Here is a 17,427-nt window from a genome sequence, read left to right as displayed (position 1 = left end):
GGCCCCCGCGGCCCTGACCCGCTCTCGGGGACCGGCCCCCGCGGCCCTGACCCGCTCTCGGGGACCGGCCCCCGCGGCCCTGACCCGCTCTCGGGGACCGGCCCCCGCGGCCCTGACCCGCTCTCGGGGACCGGCCCCCGCGGCCCTGACCCGCTCTCGGGGACCGGCCCCCGCGGCCCTGACCCGCTCTCGGGGACCGGCCCCCGCGGCCCTGACCCGCTCTCGGGGACCGGCCCCCGCGGCCCTGACCCGCTCTCGGGGACCGGCCCCCGCGGCCCTGACCCGCTCTCGGGGACCGGCCCCCGCGGCCCTGACCCGCTCTCGGGGACCGGCCCCCGCGGCCCTGACCCGCTCTCGGGGACCGGCCCCCGCGGCCCTGACCCGCTCTCGGGGACCGGCCCCCGCGGCCCTGACCCGCTCTCGGGGACCGGCCCCCGCGGCCCTGACCCGCTCTCGGGGACCGGCCCCCGCGGCCCTGACCCGCTCTCGGGGACCGGCCCCCGCGGCCCTGACCCGCTCTCGGGGACCGGCCCCCGCGGCCCTGACCCGCTCTCGGGGACCGGCCCCCGCGGCCCTGACCCGCTCTCGGGGACCGGCCCCCGCGGCCCTGACCCGCTCTCGGGGACCGGCCCCCGCGGCCCTGACCCGCTCTCGGGGACCGGCCCCCGCGGCCCTGACCCGCTCTCGGGGACCGGCCCCCGCGGCCCTGACCCGCTCTCGGGGACCGGCCCCCGCGGCCCTGACCCGCTCTCGGGGACCGGCCCCCGCGGCCCTGACCCGCTCTCGGGGACCGGCCCCCGCGGCCCTGACCCGCTCTCGGGGACCGGCCCCCGCGGCCCTGACCCGCTCTCGGGGACCGGCCCCCGCGGCCCTGACCCGCTCTCGGGGACCGGCCCCCGCGGCCCTGACCCGCTCTCGGGGACCGGCCCCCGCGGCCCTGACCCGCTCTCGGGGACCGGCCCCCGCGGCCCTGACCCGCTCTCGGGGACCGGCCCCCGCGGCCCTGACCCGCTCTCGGGGACCGGCCCCCGCGGCCCTGACCCGCTCTCGGGGACCGGCCCCCGCGGCCCTGACCCGCTCTCGGGGACCGGCCCCCGCGGCCCTGACCCGCTCTCGGGGACCGGCCCCCGCGGCCCTGACCCGCTCTCGGGGACCGGCCCCCGCGGCCCTGACCCGCTCTCGGGGACCGGCCCCCGCGGCCCTGACCCGCTCTCGGGGACCGGCCCCCGCGGCCCTGACCCGCTCTCGGGGACCGGCCCCCGCGGCCCTGACCCGCTCTCGGGGACCGGCCCCCGCGGCCCTGACCCGCTCTCGGGGACCGGCCCCCGCGGCCCTGACCCGCTCTCGGGGACCGGCCCCCGCGGCCCTGACCCGCTCTCGGGGACCGGCCCCCGCGGCCCTGACCCGCTCTCGGGGACCGGCCCCCGCGGCCCTGACCCGCTCTCGGGGACCGGCCCCCGCGGCCCTGACCCGCTCTCGGGGACCGGCCCCCGCGGCCCTGACCCGCTCTCGGGGACCGGCCCCCGCGGCCCTGACCCGCTCTCGGGGACCGGCCCCCGCGGCCCTGACCCGCTCTCGGGGACCGGCCCCCGCGGCCCTGACCCGCTCTCGGGGACCGGCCCCCGCGGCCCTGACCCGCTCTCGGGGACCGGCCCCCGCGGCCCTGACCCGCTCTCGGGGACCGGCCCCCGCGGCCCTGACCCGCTCTCGGGGACCGGCCCCCGCGGCCCTGACCCGCTCTCGGGGACCGGCCCCCGCGGCCCTGACCCGCTCTCGGGGACCGGCCCCCGCGGCCCTGACCCGCTCTCGGGGACCGGCCCCCGCGGCCCTGACCCGCTCTCGGGGACCGGCCCCCGCGGCCCTGACCCGCTCTCGGGGACCGGCCCCCGCGGCCCTGACCCGCTCTCGGGGACCGGCCCCCGCGGCCCTGACCCGCTCTCGGGGACCGGCCCCCGCGGCCCTGACCCGCTCTCGGGGACCGGCCCCCGCGGCCCTGACCCGCTCTCGGGGACCGGCCCCCGCGGCCCTGACCCGCTCTCGGGGACCGGCCCCCGCGGCCCTGACCCGCTCTCGGGGACCGGCCCCCGCGGCCCTGACCCGCTCTCGGGGACCGGCCCCCGCGGCCCTGACCCGCTCTCGGGGACCGGCCCCCGCGGCCCTGACCCGCTCTCGGGGACCGGCCCCCGCGGCCCTGACCCGCTCTCGGGGACCGGCCCCCGCGGCCCTGACCCGCTCTCGGGGACCGGCCCCCGCGGCCCTGACCCGCTCTCGGGGACCGGCCCCCGCGGCCCTGACCCGCTCTCGGGGACCGGCCCCCGCGGCCCTGACCCGCTCTCGGGGACCGGCCCCCGCGGCCCTGACCCGCTCTCGGGGACCGGCCCCCGCGGCCCTGACCCGCTCTCGGGGACCGGCCCCCGCGGCCCTGACCCGCTCTCGGGGACCGGCCCCCGCGGCCCTGACCCGCTCTCGGGGACCGGCCCCCGCGGCCCTGACCCGCTCTCGGGGACCGGCCCCCGCGGCCCTGACCCGCTCTCGGGGACCGGCCCCCGCGGCCCTGACCCGCTCTCGGGGACCGGCCCCCGCGGCCCTGACCCGCTCTCGGGGACCGGCCCCCGCGGCCCTGACCCGCTCTCGGGGACCGGCCCCCGCGGCCCTGACCCGCTCTCGGGGACCGGCCCCCGCGGCCCTGACCCGCTCTCGGGGACCGGCCCCCGCGGCCCTGACCCGCTCTCGGGGACCGGCCCCCGCGGCCCTGACCCGCTCTCGGGGACCGGCCCCCGCGGCCCTGACCCGCTCTCGGGGACCGGCCCCCGCGGCCCTGACCCGCTCTCGGGGACCGGCCCCCGCGGCCCTGACCCGCTCTCGGGGACCGGCCCCCGCGGCCCTGACCCGCTCTCGGGGACCGGCCCCCGCGGCCCTGACCCGCTCTCGGGGACCGGCCCCCGCGGCCCTGACCCGCTCTCGGGGACCGGCCCCCGCGGCCCTGACCCGCTCTCGGGGACCGGCCCCCGCGGCCCTGACCCGCTCTCGGGGACCGGCCCCCGCGGCCCTGACCCGCTCTCGGGGACCGGCCCCCGCGGCCCTGACCCGCTCTCGGGGACCGGCCCCCGCGGCCCTGACCCGCTCTCGGGGACCGGCCCCCGCGGCCCTGACCCGCTCTCGGGGACCGGCCCCCGCGGCCCTGACCCGCTCTCGGGGACCGGCCCCCGCGGCCCTGACCCGCTCTCGGGGACCGGCCCCCGCGGCCCTGACCCGCTCTCGGGGACCGGCCCCCGCGGCCCTGACCCGCTCTCGGGGACCGGCCCCCGCGGCCCTGACCCGCTCTCGGGGACCGGCCCCCGCGGCCCTGACCCGCTCTCGGGGACCGGCCCCCGCGGCCCTGACCCGCTCTCGGGGACCGGCCCCCGCGGCCCTGACCCGCTCTCGGGGACCGGCCCCCGCGGCCCTGACCCGCTCTCGGGGACCGGCCCCCGCGGCCCTGACCCGCTCTCGGGGACCGGCCCCCGCGGCCCTGACCCGCTCTCGGGGACCGGCCCCCGCGGCCCTGACCCGCTCTCGGGGACCGGCCCCCGCGGCCCTGACCCGCTCTCGGGGACCGGCCCCCGCGGCCCTGACCCGCTCTCGGGGACCGGCCCCCGCGGCCCTGACCCGCTCTCGGGGACCGGCCCCCGCGGCCCTGACCCGCTCTCGGGGACCGGCCCCCGCGGCCCTGACCCGCTCTCGGGGACCGGCCCCCGCGGCCCTGACCCGCTCTCGGGGACCGGCCCCCGCGGCCCTGACCCGCTCTCGGGGACCGGCCCCCGCGGCCCTGACCCGCTCTCGGGGACCGGCCCCCGCGGCCCTGACCCGCTCTCGGGGACCGGCCCCCGCGGCCCTGACCCGCTCTCGGGGACCGGCCCCCGCGGCCCTGACCCGCTCTCGGGGACCGGCCCCCGCGGCCCTGACCCGCTCTCGGGGACCGGCCCCCGCGGCCCTGACCCGCTCTCGGGGACCGGCCCCCGCGGCCCTGACCCGCTCTCGGGGACCGGCCCCCGCGGCCCTGACCCGCTCTCGGGGACCGGCCCCCGCGGCCCTGACCCGCTCTCGGGGACCGGCCCCCGCGGCCCTGACCCGCTCTCGGGGACCGGCCCCCGCGGCCCTGACCCGCTCTCGGGGACCGGCCCCCGCGGCCCTGACCCGCTCTCGGGGACCGGCCCCCGCGGCCCTGACCCGCTCTCGGGGACCGGCCCCCGCGGCCCTGACCCGCTCTCGGGGACCGGCCCCCGCGGCCCTGACCCGCTCTCGGGGACCGGCCCCCGCGGCCCTGACCCGCTCTCGGGGACCGGCCCCCGCGGCCCTGACCCGCTCTCGGGGACCGGCCCCCGCGGCCCTGACCCGCTCTCGGGGACCGGCCCCCGCGGCCCTGACCCGCTCTCGGGGACCGGCCCCCGCGGCCCTGACCCGCTCTCGGGGACCGGCCCCCGCGGCCCTGACCCGCTCACGGCGTACTGCCCCCCCGCAGCCCTGACCCGCTCACGGCGTACTGCCCCCCCGCATACCTGTCCCCCTGACGGCGTACTGCCCCCCCGCATACCTGTCCCCCTGACGGCGTACTGCCCCCCGCAGCCCTGTCCCACTCGTAGCGTACTGCCCTCCCGCAGCCCTGAACTGATCACAGTGACTGGTCCCCGCAGCCCTTTCCCCCTCACAGGCACTTACCACCGCACCCTAGACCCGCTCACAGGGACTGGCCCCCGCCGCCCTGACCCGCTGACAGGTACTGGCCCCCGCAGCCCTGACCCGCTCACAGTGTTCTGCGCCCCGCATCCCCGTCCCGCTGACAGGGACTGGTCCCCGCAGCTCTGTCCTGCTCACAGGGACTTGCCCTCTGCAGTCCTGACCCTCTCACAGCGACTTGCACGCCCCAGTCCTGTCCCGCTCACAGGGACTGGCCCCAGCAGCCCTGATCCGCTCACGGGGACTGTCCCCCGCAGCCGTGACCAGCTCACAGGCACCGGCCTCCCAGCCCTCACCCGCTCGCAGGGACCGGCCCCCGCAGCCCTGACCCGCTGACAGGAACCAGCCCCCGCAGCCCTGACCCTCTCACAGGGACTGGCCCCCGCAGCCCTGACCCGCTCACAGGGGATGGCCCCCGCAGCCCTGACCCGCTCACAGGGGATGGCCCCCGCAGCCCTGACACGCTGACAGGAACTAGCCCCCGCAGCCCTGACAGGCTCACAGGGACCTGCCCCCGCCTTCCTGACCCTCTCACAGGGACTGGCCCCCGCAGCCCTGACCCGCTCACAGGGACTGGCCCCCGCAGTCCTGAACCGATCACAGGGACTGGTCCCCGCAGCCCTGAACCGATCACAGGGACTGGTCCTCGCAGCCCTGAACCGATCACAGGGACTGGTCCCCGCAGCCCTGTCGCCCTCACAGGCACTGCCCACCGCACCCTCGACCCGCCCACAGGGACTGGCCCCCGGAGCTCTGACCCGCTCACGGCCACCTGCCCCCCGCAGTTCTGCCCCGCTCACAGCATACTGCCCCCCGTGGCCGTGTCCCGCTCACAGAGACTGGGCCCCGCAGCCCTCTCCCACTCATAGCGTTCTGCCCCCCCGCAGCCCTGACCCGCTCACAGGGACTTGTGTGCGCGCGCGCGCACACTCACTCACTCACTCACTCACTCACTCACACTCTCTCTCTCTCTCGCAGACCCACACACACAGTCGCACAGACACACACACACTCTCGCTCTCTCTCACACACACAAACACTCACTCACTCTCTCACTCACTCTCTCTCTCTCTCACAACCACACACACACTCTCTCTCTCTCTCTCACACTGTCTCTCTCACAGACTCTCTCTCTCACACACTCACTCTCTCTCTCTCACACACACACAATCACTCTCTCCCTCTCTCTCACACACACACCCACACTCTCTCTCTCTCACACACTCTGTCTCTCTCTCTCTCTCACACACACACAAACACTCACACACACACACACACACACACACACACACACACACACAGACACACTCTCTCTCTCTCTGAGACACACACACACACACACACACACACACACACACACACACACACACACACACACACACACTCCTCTGGATTATTCCTGGTGTCGCATGCTGAGAAGGCAAGAAAAAGGGGAAGAAAACAGATGAATGCTTTGCTCAAGTGTTCGTGTTCGGGGAAGGATTCAGACTCCCAGATCTGAAGGAAAATTTGCGGGCATGGTGTATCCTCTTCAAGTGGGCTGGTCTGCAGCTGAACCGGAAAGGAGCCAAAATCTTTGCACAAGGGTTTGCTAATGTTGTGAGGAATTTCGGCTATGGACCTCCGAGCAGTGGGCATTTTCAGGTAATTCACTGAGAGGTGAGAACTAATAAAATAAAAATTATGTCAGGGGATTTCAACTGCACAACGCGAATTGAGATAACATAAAAGGTTGACTTGGGAATAATTCTTGAAATACATTTGAGAGATTATTTGACATCAACACGTAGACGAGCTTGTAAGGGACAGTGCAATGCTGGACCTATTTCTGGGACACAAAGCCAGTGTTCAAGGTGACAGTGGCTAAGTGTTTTAGTGATAGTGACCATGACAACAAACTTTTCAACATATGTTACGGGAAAGGAGAACGTCACTCTGTTAAAAAAACCAAATGTCTTTGGTTTGGGAAAAGGCATATTTTATTTAAACAAGGCAGGATCTGGGTAAAATATTTTGGGAAGTTACTTGAGGGTGAATTTGCAGCAGAATAGTTGTATACGTCCAGGAAAGGAACTGGGAGAGTAAAGGCCAGTTATATTCCATTTTGGGTGGAATTTATAATCGACAAGCCTGGAAAACCCTGGATCTTGAGGAATGTTCAGGACATGTTTACGACAAGTGCGAAGGAAGCAAATGAATGGATGACTAGTGGCGTATAAAATCGAAGTGTGAAGAAACGGTGGTGGCCAATATTGGAGAGAATATCAAGATATTCCACAGGTACATGAAGCAGGAGAATAACCAGGGAAAGAGTAGCGCCAATTAGAAACCGGGGTGTACACGGGGTGAGGGAGCAATCTGTGTTCGGAACTGAAGGGCATTGATACAGTAGACAAGTCCCTCCCATCGGCTCTCCCTTCAAGGAGGAGCATTCATGTCGATAAAGCAGGAAGATGCAGTGTGAAATTGAAATTTTTGGCTGGTGAACAAATCCCCACGCCCAGATGAGTTGTTTCCAAGACTGCTGTGGGAGAAGAGAAAGAAAATCTCTTCAGAGATAGTAGCAACTGCAGATGCTGGAGAATCTGAGGTAAGGAGGTATAGAGCTGGATGAGCGCAGCAGGCCAAGCAGCATCAGAGGAACAGGACGGCTGATGTTTTGAATCTGGACTCTTCTTCAGAAATGGGGCAGGGGAAGGGGATTCTGAAATAAATAGGGAGAGAAGGGGAGGCGGATCGAAGATAGGTGGAGAGGAGACAGACAGTTCAAAGAGGCGGGGATGGAACCACTAAAGAAGAGTGCAGGTGGGGAGTTAGAACATAGAACAATACAGCGCAGAACAGGCCCTTCGGTCCTTGATGTTGTGCTGACCTGTGAACTAATCGAAGCCCATCCCCCGACACTATCCCTTCATCATCCATATGCTTATCCAAGGACTGTTCAAATGCCCCTAATGTGGCTGAGTTAACGACATTGGCAGGCAGGGCATTCCATGCCCTTACCACTCTCTGAGGAAAGAACCTGCCTCTGACATCTGTCTTAAATCTATCACCCCTCAATTTGTAGCTATGCCCCCTCGCACCAGCTGATGTCGTCATCCTTGGAAAAAGACTCTCACTGTCCACCCTATCTATTCCTCTGATCATCTTTTATGTGTCTATTAAATCCCCTCTTAGCCTTCTTCTCTCCAATGAGAACTGACCAAGCCCCTCAGCCTTTCTTCATAAGACCTTTGCTCCAGACCAGGCAACATCCTGGTAAATCTCCTCTGCACCTTTTCCAATGCTTCCACATCCTTCCTGTAATGGGGCGACCAGAACTGCACGCAATATTCCAAAATGAGACCGCATTAGCATTTTGTACAGTTGCAGCGTGACATCTTGGCTCCGGAACTCATTCCCTCTACCAATGAAACCTAACGCACTGTAAGCCCTCTTAACAGCACCATCAACCTGGGTGGCAACTTTCAGGGATCTATGTACATGGACACCAAGATCCCTCTGCACATCCACACTGCCAAGAATCTTTCTATTGACCCAGTATTCTGCCTTCCTATTATTCTTCCCAAAGTGAATCACCTCACATTTCTCCGCATTGAACTCCATTTGCCACCTTTCAGCCCAATTCTGCAGTTTATCCAAGTCTCCCTGCAACCTGCGACATTCTTCCACACTGCCCATCACTCCGCCAACTTTAGTGTCACCTGCAAACTGAGTAATCCATCCACCTGTGCCTGCATCCAAATCATTTATAAAAATGACAAACAGCAGTGGTCCCAAAACAAATCTTTGTGCACACCACTAGCGAAGTGACTCGAGGCTGAATATTTTCCATCAACCACCACTAGTTGCCTTCTTACAGAAAGCCAGTTTCTAATCCAAACTGCTAAATGTCCCTAAATCCCATGCGTCCATATTTGCTCCAGTAGCCGACCACGTGGATCCTTATCAAAGGCTTTACTGAAGTCCATGTACACCACGTCAACGGCCCTTCCCTCGTCCACATGCTTGGTCACCTTCTGAAAACTCAGTGAGGTTTGTGAGACACGACCTGCCCTTGACGAATCCATGTTGACGATCTCCAATCAAATTGGTGCTTGCTTGATGTTTATAAATCCTATCTCTTCTCATCCTTTCCAAAACATTTCCGACAACAGACCTAAGGCTCACTGGTCTATAATCACCTGGGTCATCTCTCCTGCCCTTCATGAACAAGGGCACAACATTTGCATCCCTCCAGCGCTCTGGTACTAAATCTGTAGAAAATGAGGACTCAAAGATCAAGGCCAAAGATCAAGAGGATAGGAGATGGTCGTGGGGCTTGATGTGGGAGGAGGGGATAGGAGGGAGAAAAGACAGGTTTGGGAGACGGGGGTGAGCTGGGCTGGTTTTGGGATGCAGTTATGGGGAGGGGTGATTTTGAAGCATGTGAAGTCCACATTGATAACATTGGCCTGCAGGGTTCCCAAGCAGAATATGAGGTGCCCTTCCTGCAACCTTCGGGTGGCATCATTGCAGCACTGCAGGAGGCCCAGCATGGACATGTCATCTGAGGACTGCGAGGGGGAGTTGTTTAGTGTGAAGTGAGCATAGGTGATGTGCAAAGTGGTCCCCAAGCCTCCGCTTGGTTTCTTTGATGTTGAGGAGGCCACAATGGGAGCAGCGGATGCAGCTACCACATTAGTGGTGCCGATACAGTCATCAATGTAACGGAGGAAGAGGTGGGGTTTAGGGCCAGTGTAGGTATGGAAGAGGGATCGTTCCATGTAACCTACAAAGAGGCAGGCACAGCTTGGGCCCATGTGGATACCCTGGCCACCCCCTTTGTCTGCAGGAAGTGGGAGGATTTGAAAGAGAAGTTTTAGTTTTCAAGGACCGCAACTCCCCCCGCCCGCTCCCCACCGACACCACCCCCCACCCCCGCAGTGGTCGAAAACGCCCTCGACCGGGTCACCCGCATTTCCCACAACTCACCCCTCACACCCGCTCCCCATAATAACAACCAAAACAGAGTCCTCCTCGCCCTCACGTACCACCCCACCAACCTTCGGATTCAATGCATCATCGCCGACACTTGAACCATCTGCACTCTGACCCCACCACCAAAGACATTTTTTCCCTCCCCACCCTTAGGTGACTCCCTTATGCACTCCACACTCCCCTCCGGCACCCCGTACACACGGCACTTTTCCCTGCAACTGCAGGAAGTGCTTCACCTGCCTCGATACCTCGCCCCTCACCCCCATCCCAGGCCCCAAGAAGAAATTCCACATCAAGCAGATGTTCACCTGCACATCTGCTAATGTGATATACTGTATTCGCTGTTCCCGTTGCAGCCCCCTCTACATCGGGGAAACCAAGCGGGGGCTTGGGGACCTTTGCAAGTCACCGATGCATGAAAGAACTGCACCTACCAGTCGCGAACCATTTCACCTCTCCCTCCCAATACTCAGATTACATGTCCATCCTGGGTCTCCTGCAGTGCCACCTGAAGATTGCAGGAGCAGCGCCTCATATTCCGCTTGGGAACCCCGCAGCTCAGTGGTATCAATGTGGACTTCACAAGCTTCAAAATCTCCCCTCCTGCTCCCGCAACCCAAAACAAACCCACCTCTTCCATCCTGCCACCTCAAGCCCCACCCCCAGCTCCTACCTACTAACCTCTTCCCGCCCCCTTGACCTGTTCGTCCTATCTGGACTGACCTGTCTGCACCCTAACTTCCCACCTGCGCTCCATCCCTGCCTCTTTGACCTGTCTGTCTCCTGTCCACCTATCTTTTCCTTTGTCCAACTTCTATCCACCTCCCGCTCTCTCCCTATTTATTTCCGAACCCCCTCTCCCTCCCCCATTTCTGAAGAAGTGTCTAGGCCTGAAACGTCAGCCTTCCTGTTGCTCTGATGCTGCTTGGCCGGCTGTTTTTGTCCAGCTGTACACCTTGTTACTTCAAAGAAAATCTCAGTGGCTCTGACCAGTTTTTCAATTCCTCTCACAAGGGAAGTACCAGAGGGTTGGAGAACAGAATGTGGTTTGACTTATCAAGATAAATGCAAAACTATTTAATTCCAGTGGAGGTTTGAGATGCAGTGTTGATGTTTGTTCTATGTAGTAGCCTGGCCTTAACTTGTCCTGTGGTGAGATGTAATTTGAAGGGGATGCTGTGCTTTTTTTTCTCGTTTTGGTACGGTATGTGTTACTTTACCTGATCAGCCTATTTTATAGAGTCATAGTGGTACAGCGTGGAAATGGGCCCTGAGGCCCAACATAATCCCAAACTAAACTAGTCCCAACTGCCTCTTCCTGGCCCATATCCCTCCAGCCTTGTCCTATTTATAAACCTCGATCAGGTCACCTTTCACCCCCCTTTGCTCCAGTGAAAAAAGTTCCAGCTGACCCAACCTTCCTTTATCACTGAAACCTTCCATGCTCAGCAACGATCTGGTAAATTTCTTCTGTGCCCACTCTTGCTTAACAGTATCCTTCTTATAATAGGGCAACTATAAATTTGTACTGTAGAAATCTTCAAGACTAGAAAAACATAAAAGCATACAAACCAGGAAATGAAGGGATCAAATTGTAGTTCAGGAAGTGGAAAAATGGAAGTGGCTTGAGTGCACCATGTTCTGGACTAACGTGTCCTGTAGTTCTGAAAGGGCATTGCACCGGTGTGGGTGGAAAGTTGTAGATGAAATAGTGACTTGAATCTTCATATATGCTCTCTCTCCAATTGATGTTGGAAACTCCTTCATGTTTCTAATGACGAATCCCAGGGTTCGCTGCTGTTGTCTAGCTGATAGCCAGCCTTCAAACTCTTTTCAAAGAGGAAAAGAACAAAGAAAATTACAGCACAGGAACAGGCCCTTTGGCCCTCCAAGCTTGCGCCGTTCCAGATCCTTTATGTAAACCTGTCGCCTATTTTCCAAGGATCTGTTCCCTTTGCTCCCTGCCCATTCATGTTTCTGTCTAGATACATCTTAAATGACGCTATTGTGCCCGCCTCTACCGCCTGCGTTGGCAACGCGTTTCAGGCACCCACGACTCTCTGCATAAAGAACTTTCCACGCGTATGCCTTAAACTTTTCCCCTCTCACCTTGAAATTGTGACGTCCAGTAACTGAGTCCCCCCACTCTGGGATAGAAAGCTTCTTGCTATCCACCCTGTCTCGACCTCTCATGATTTTGTCGACATCAATCAGGTCCCCCCCCCCTTCAATTTCCGTCTTTCTCATGTAAATAATCCCAATCTACTCAACCTCTCTTCATAGCTAGTGCCCTCCATACCAGGTAACATCCTGGTGAACCTCCTCTGACCATCTCCAAAGCATTCACATCCTATTGGTAATGTGGCGACCAGAAGTGTACGCCGCATTCCAAATGTGAACCAAAGTCCTATAAAACTGTAACATGACTTGCCAACTCTTGTACTTGATACCCCGTCTGATGAATGAAAGCATGCCGTATGCCATCTTGACCAGTCTATTGACCTGTGTTGCCACTGTCAGGGCGCAATGGACCTGAACACCCAGATCTCTCTGTGCATCAGTTTTCCCCAGGGCTTTTCCATTTCCCGTACAGTTCGCTCTTGAATTGGATTTTCCAAAATGCATCACCTCGCATTTGCCCGGATTGAACTCCATCTGCCATTTCTCCACCTAACTCTCCAATCTGTCTATATTCTGCGTTCTCCAACAGTCCCCTTCGCTATCCGCTACTATCTGTTTCGCATCGGTTTTGCACAGAACTAGATTTCTGTTCTATTTTTGCAAGTTAATTGTTTCAAATTAGTTGCTGTTCTTTGTAAAGCACAATCATGAACGCACATCAAAGCAGTGGGGAGAGGGGGAGAATGGATTTGAGTGTCATGAAGTCTGGGATTTGTTATAATCCATAAATATTGTCATTATAATTTTTAAAATTCACGGCCATGTTATTGATGTTGCTTTCTTGGGCTGCATTTGCTATCCATCCAGAATTGCTGTTGAGAAGGTTGTGGAGAATTGGCCTGTTGAACAGCTGCAATGCACGTGGTATGAATATATTAATGAACTGCTGCGGACAGGAGATGAATTGCTTTTACTCAGTGGAAATGAAGTAACAGTCATACAGTTCCAGATCAGGATTCTGCTGATTTTGACAGGGAACATGCAGATTCTGGAGCTGCTCTTTAAATATTTTTGGGTGGTAGGGATCACACAATTATCAGGTACTGTGGAAGGAGTTTGATGAATTGGTGCATTGTCTCATTGTAACTCCCCATCTCAAACAACAGTTAATTCTCGATCCATTGTTAATTGTAAATTTTCAGTTCGACCAAAAGGAAAAAAAGTATTGAGGGATATGGACCAAAGGCAATATGGAGGTAGGCCGCAATTAAGTTATAATCTCATTGGATGGTAGAAAGTGTTTGAAGGGTTGAATGGCCTAGTTGTTTTCCTATATCCTTAGGTAAGAAGGGGGAGCAATCAATGGGATGGTTTGACTGCATTGCTGTCGTTTTTCGATAGTGTTGTCGGAGTCGCACTCGTTCAGCTGAGTGAAGAGTATTTCATTGACACCCGGATTTGGAGTTTATCGGCAGTGGACAGATGTTGAGAAGTCCGAAGTGAGTTACTTGCTGCAGAATTTATTGTCTCTGATCTACGGTTCCAGTCACATTGATGAACATAGATCCAAGAACACTTCAGCAGAGGATCAGGCCCTTTGGCATGCAATGTTGTGCCAAACATGATGCCAAATTTAGCTAAACCCTTCTGAATGTCCTTGATTCATATCCCTACATTCCTTGTATATTCATGTACTTATATGCAAGTGTCTTAAACGCCCTATTGTACCTGCTTCCACAGCCACCCCGGCAGTGCTTTTCAGACTCCTACCACTCTCTGTATATAAGAATTGTCTCTGACATCACCTTTGAACTTACCCCCTCTCACCTTAAATACATGCCCCCAGTTTTAGACATTTCAAATCTGGGAGAAGGGTGACAGTCAGAATCTGCCTATGCATGTCATAAATTTGTAAACCTCTATCAAGTTTTCCCTCAACCTCTGCCACTGCAGAGAAAACAGCCCGAGTCTTTCCAGCCTCTCCTTTCTAGCTCAAGTCCTCAAATCCAGGCAACCTCTTTTGCACCCTATTCAAAACCTCCATGCCCTTCCTGTAACATGACGACCAGAATTGGATACAATTCTTAAGAGTGCAATACTTAAGGCCTAACCAAAGTGTTCTAAAGCTGGAACATGACATCCTGATCCTTGTGCTCGATTCCCCAACTAATAAAGGCAAGCATGCCATGCGTCTTCTTTACCACTCTATCAACTTGTGTGGCCACTTTCGGGGAGCTATGAACTGAATCCCGAGATCCCTGTATACACAAATGCTGTTCAGGGTCCTGCCATTAACTGTATATTTATCCTTAACATTTAATTTCCCAAAGTGGAGCACTTCACACTTAATGGATTAAAATTCACTTGCCATTTCTGCAACGGATCTGTATCCTTCTGTATCCTTTTATGACTTTCTCCCCTAACTACCGCTCTTACCAATCACTCTATCGTCTACAAACTTACTAACCCATCCATCTATATTTTCACCTCAGTCATTTCATATATACCACAACAGCAGAGGTCCCAGTACAGATCCCTGCAGAACAGAATAGTCCTGGATCTGCAGCCTGAAAAGCGCCTTTCCACCACCACCCTCTGACTTCTCTGGGCAAGCCAGTTGTGAATCCAAGCAGCTAAGTGACCACGGACCCCATAGATCTTAATCTTCTGGATGATCCTACCATGAGACACCTTGTTGAAAGCCTTGCTAACATCCATGTCAACAATACCCACTACTCTACCTTTAATGATCACATTAGTTACCTCCTCAAAAAATTCGATCAGGTTAGTAAGACATGACCTGGCCTGCACAAAGCCATGCTGACTGTCCCTAATTGGGCCATGCTGTTCCTATTACAGATAAATACAATCCCGAAGAATTCTCTCCAATAGCTTCCCAATGAACGATGAGAGACTCGCTAGTCTATTGTTTCCTGGATTGACCCTATTTCCCTTCTTGAACAGAAGAACAACATTTAGATACTTGCTAGTCCTCCAGTACCCCTCCAGTGGCTACCAAGGATACAAAGATATTGCTGAATGCCCCGACAATCTCCTCTCTCACCTTGCTCAAAAACCTTGAGGAGATACCATTGGGTCCTGAGGACTTATCCACCTTAATGCTCTTTCTTGATCTCAAAATGCTGTTGTCATATGAGCATGCTCCACACAAATCCCACTATCCTCCACACCCTTCGCCTGAGTGAATAATGATGCACAGTACTCATTTAGGATCTTGCCCACATCCTCTGCTTCCAAACACATGTTCCCTCCTTTATCCTTAATAGTCCTACTTTCTCCCTATTTATCCTCTTGTTTTTGATGTATGTACAGAATGCCTTGGGATTTCCTTTAACCCTCCTTGCCAAGGTCATTTCATCGCCCTTTCTTTTTCTGCTTTCTTTATGTCGGCCCTGTTCGATTTTAGCTTCCTAAACCTGACGTATTTCTGTTTTTTGCCCATTTGACTAAATTCACAACCTCCCCAATTATCCAAGGGTCTTTACCTTGCCATCCTTGTCCTTCCTCCTTCCTGATCCTAAACTCATAAGCAGGCCTTTAAACAATTCCCATATGGCAAATGTGACAGCTCCTCCCAATTAACACTCCCCAGCTCCGACCTAAAATTGATATAATTAACTGGAATCCAGTTCCCTCTCCCCATCCCCCTCACTGATGAAGGGTCTAGGCCCGAAACGTCAGCTTTTGTGCTCCTGAGATGCTGCTTGGCCTGCTGTGTTCATCCAGCCTCACATTTTATTATCTTTCAATCTTCCAGGTAGTTTTCAAGGACAATGCCAAAAGGAAAAGTGATGCACAGTCAAAGTGCATGTGAGAATCCTCCAAAGTAGGACTAACAAACCTTCCTGTGAGGGTGTTTGTTCCCGTTCAGTTTAGGTGCAACCCATCCCTCTGAGACAGGTCACCCCTTGCCCAAGAAGCAGTCGCAATTATCCATGAACTTGAAAGCCTGCCCCCAGTACCAGCTCCTTCACCATGCATTCATCTCACCTATCTTTGTCTGACTTAACTCACTAACATGTGGCACTCGTGGCAACCCATAAATTATTACCCTCTAGGTCCTGCCTTTCAGCCTCTTTGCTTACTCCTTGTACACAGTCCGCAGGATCTCATCCCTCTTTCTGCCTATGTCATTGGTACCAATGTGCACAATGGCCTTTGGCTGCTCACCCTCCCGCTTAAGAATTTCTTGCAACCACTCAAAGATGTCCTTGACCTTGATACCAGGGAAGCAACACACAGCCCTGGTGTCTCAAATGTGGCTACAGAAACTATGCCCCCAACGAATGAGTCTCCAACCACGATCACTCACTTGGATTTGCCTGACCCTGTTCCACAGCAGGGCGGTTTGTACCACGGACCTGGCTACAGCTGATTATATAACTGACCCTGTTTAGTCTTAGATCAGTGTTAACCTTGATGAAGTGGATAGCCAAGCACCTCAGTGGTCTACAGTACAGGAGCATTAAATTCTTAAGCTCACGGATTCTGTGACAGTCAAAGACAAGCACTGAATTTTTCAAACCTCATTTCCAACACCTGGCCCATAGCCCTGCATGGCTTGGATAACACTTGTACATTTAAAAAAAAAGTAGGATAATGTGAGGGTAAGGACATGGAATTTTGTGATGTGGTCATATTCTCTCTTGTTGGAGCTGATTGCTGCTTAGCACTTGTATGGTGCAAATGTTACTTATCCTTTATCAGGCCAAGCCTGATCGTTGTCCAAGTCTCACTGTATTTTCTCATCGTTGACTTCACTGTTGGAAAAGTCATGAATTCTGCTGAACACCTGGACAATATTCAATGAACATTCATGTCTCCACTTTGGTTCAAGTGAAGACATGACTTCAACCAGTGCAGGTATCCAGTGAATGCCACTGACTCAATTTTCTATTCCTCTGCTTCACACCATATTCAATCAGAAGTTGCCTTGGTGGAAATGACGGATTGCACTTTCCTTCCTTTTCAAGCTCAGAATCTCTGATCATGTTTCTGGTAAATCCTGAATGAGGTTACGCGAAGTGTGGGCATGACGAAAAGTAAACTGAGCATTAGTGTGCAACTGTTTGACAGCACTGTCATCCACATGTTGCATGACTTGGCTGATGCTTGAGAATACATTGAGGCCATAATTGGTCAGGACAATTTGTCTGACGATTGCGTGATAGGTCATCTTTCTCTGAAATGTGAGTGTCGCAAGTGTTTAAAAATGTACTGGAAAACATTTACTGTTGGTGTGGTGACCTTGGGGCACATTGTTCCAATACAGTTTGTGGGATACTGCCAGGTGCCATGGCATTTGCAGTATCCAGAACATTCAGTCTTGTCATTGCGTGAAATAACTTGAATTGCGTGTAAGTTAAGATCTGTGATGCCACCTCAGGATGAGGGCAAGAAGATCATCCAGACTGATGCTATGAATGGTTTCATCTGCTCCTCCATCTTTTGTTCATAACATCTTGTAATAACTGCCATGTAGCCTGATGAGAAACTAAAGCTCATCTTGATTCATTTGCATTCGAAGGTGCCTATTTTTCCCAAACAAAAGGACCCATCACTGAGTGGGAATTATGGAGAATGTTATAG

General features: G+C 57.7%; 1 long non-coding RNA gene across 1 annotated transcript in view; it reads left to right on the top strand.

The window, feature by feature from the left end:
- LOC132207628 (uncharacterized) overlaps positions 1–13,293 on the top strand; it is a 28,355-nt gene extending 15,062 nt beyond the window's left edge. Inside the window, exons 2-4 of the long non-coding RNA XR_009443646.1 lie at positions 5,695–6,360; positions 13,020–13,073; positions 13,160–13,293. This is a non-coding gene — a long non-coding RNA (uncharacterized LOC132207628). The remainder of the gene's footprint in view (positions 1–5,694; positions 6,361–13,019; positions 13,074–13,159) is intronic.
- Positions 13,294–17,427: the final 4,134 nt, after the last annotated feature.

The sequence above is a fragment of the Stegostoma tigrinum genome, unplaced genomic scaffold (assembly GCF_030684315.1).
Source record: "Stegostoma tigrinum isolate sSteTig4 unplaced genomic scaffold, sSteTig4.hap1 scaffold_112, whole genome shotgun sequence".
NCBI lineage: Eukaryota > Metazoa > Chordata > Chondrichthyes > Orectolobiformes > Stegostomatidae > Stegostoma > Stegostoma tigrinum.
The sequence above is the reverse complement of the archived record's forward strand: the minus strand, read 5'-3'. Positions and strand labels throughout refer to the sequence as shown.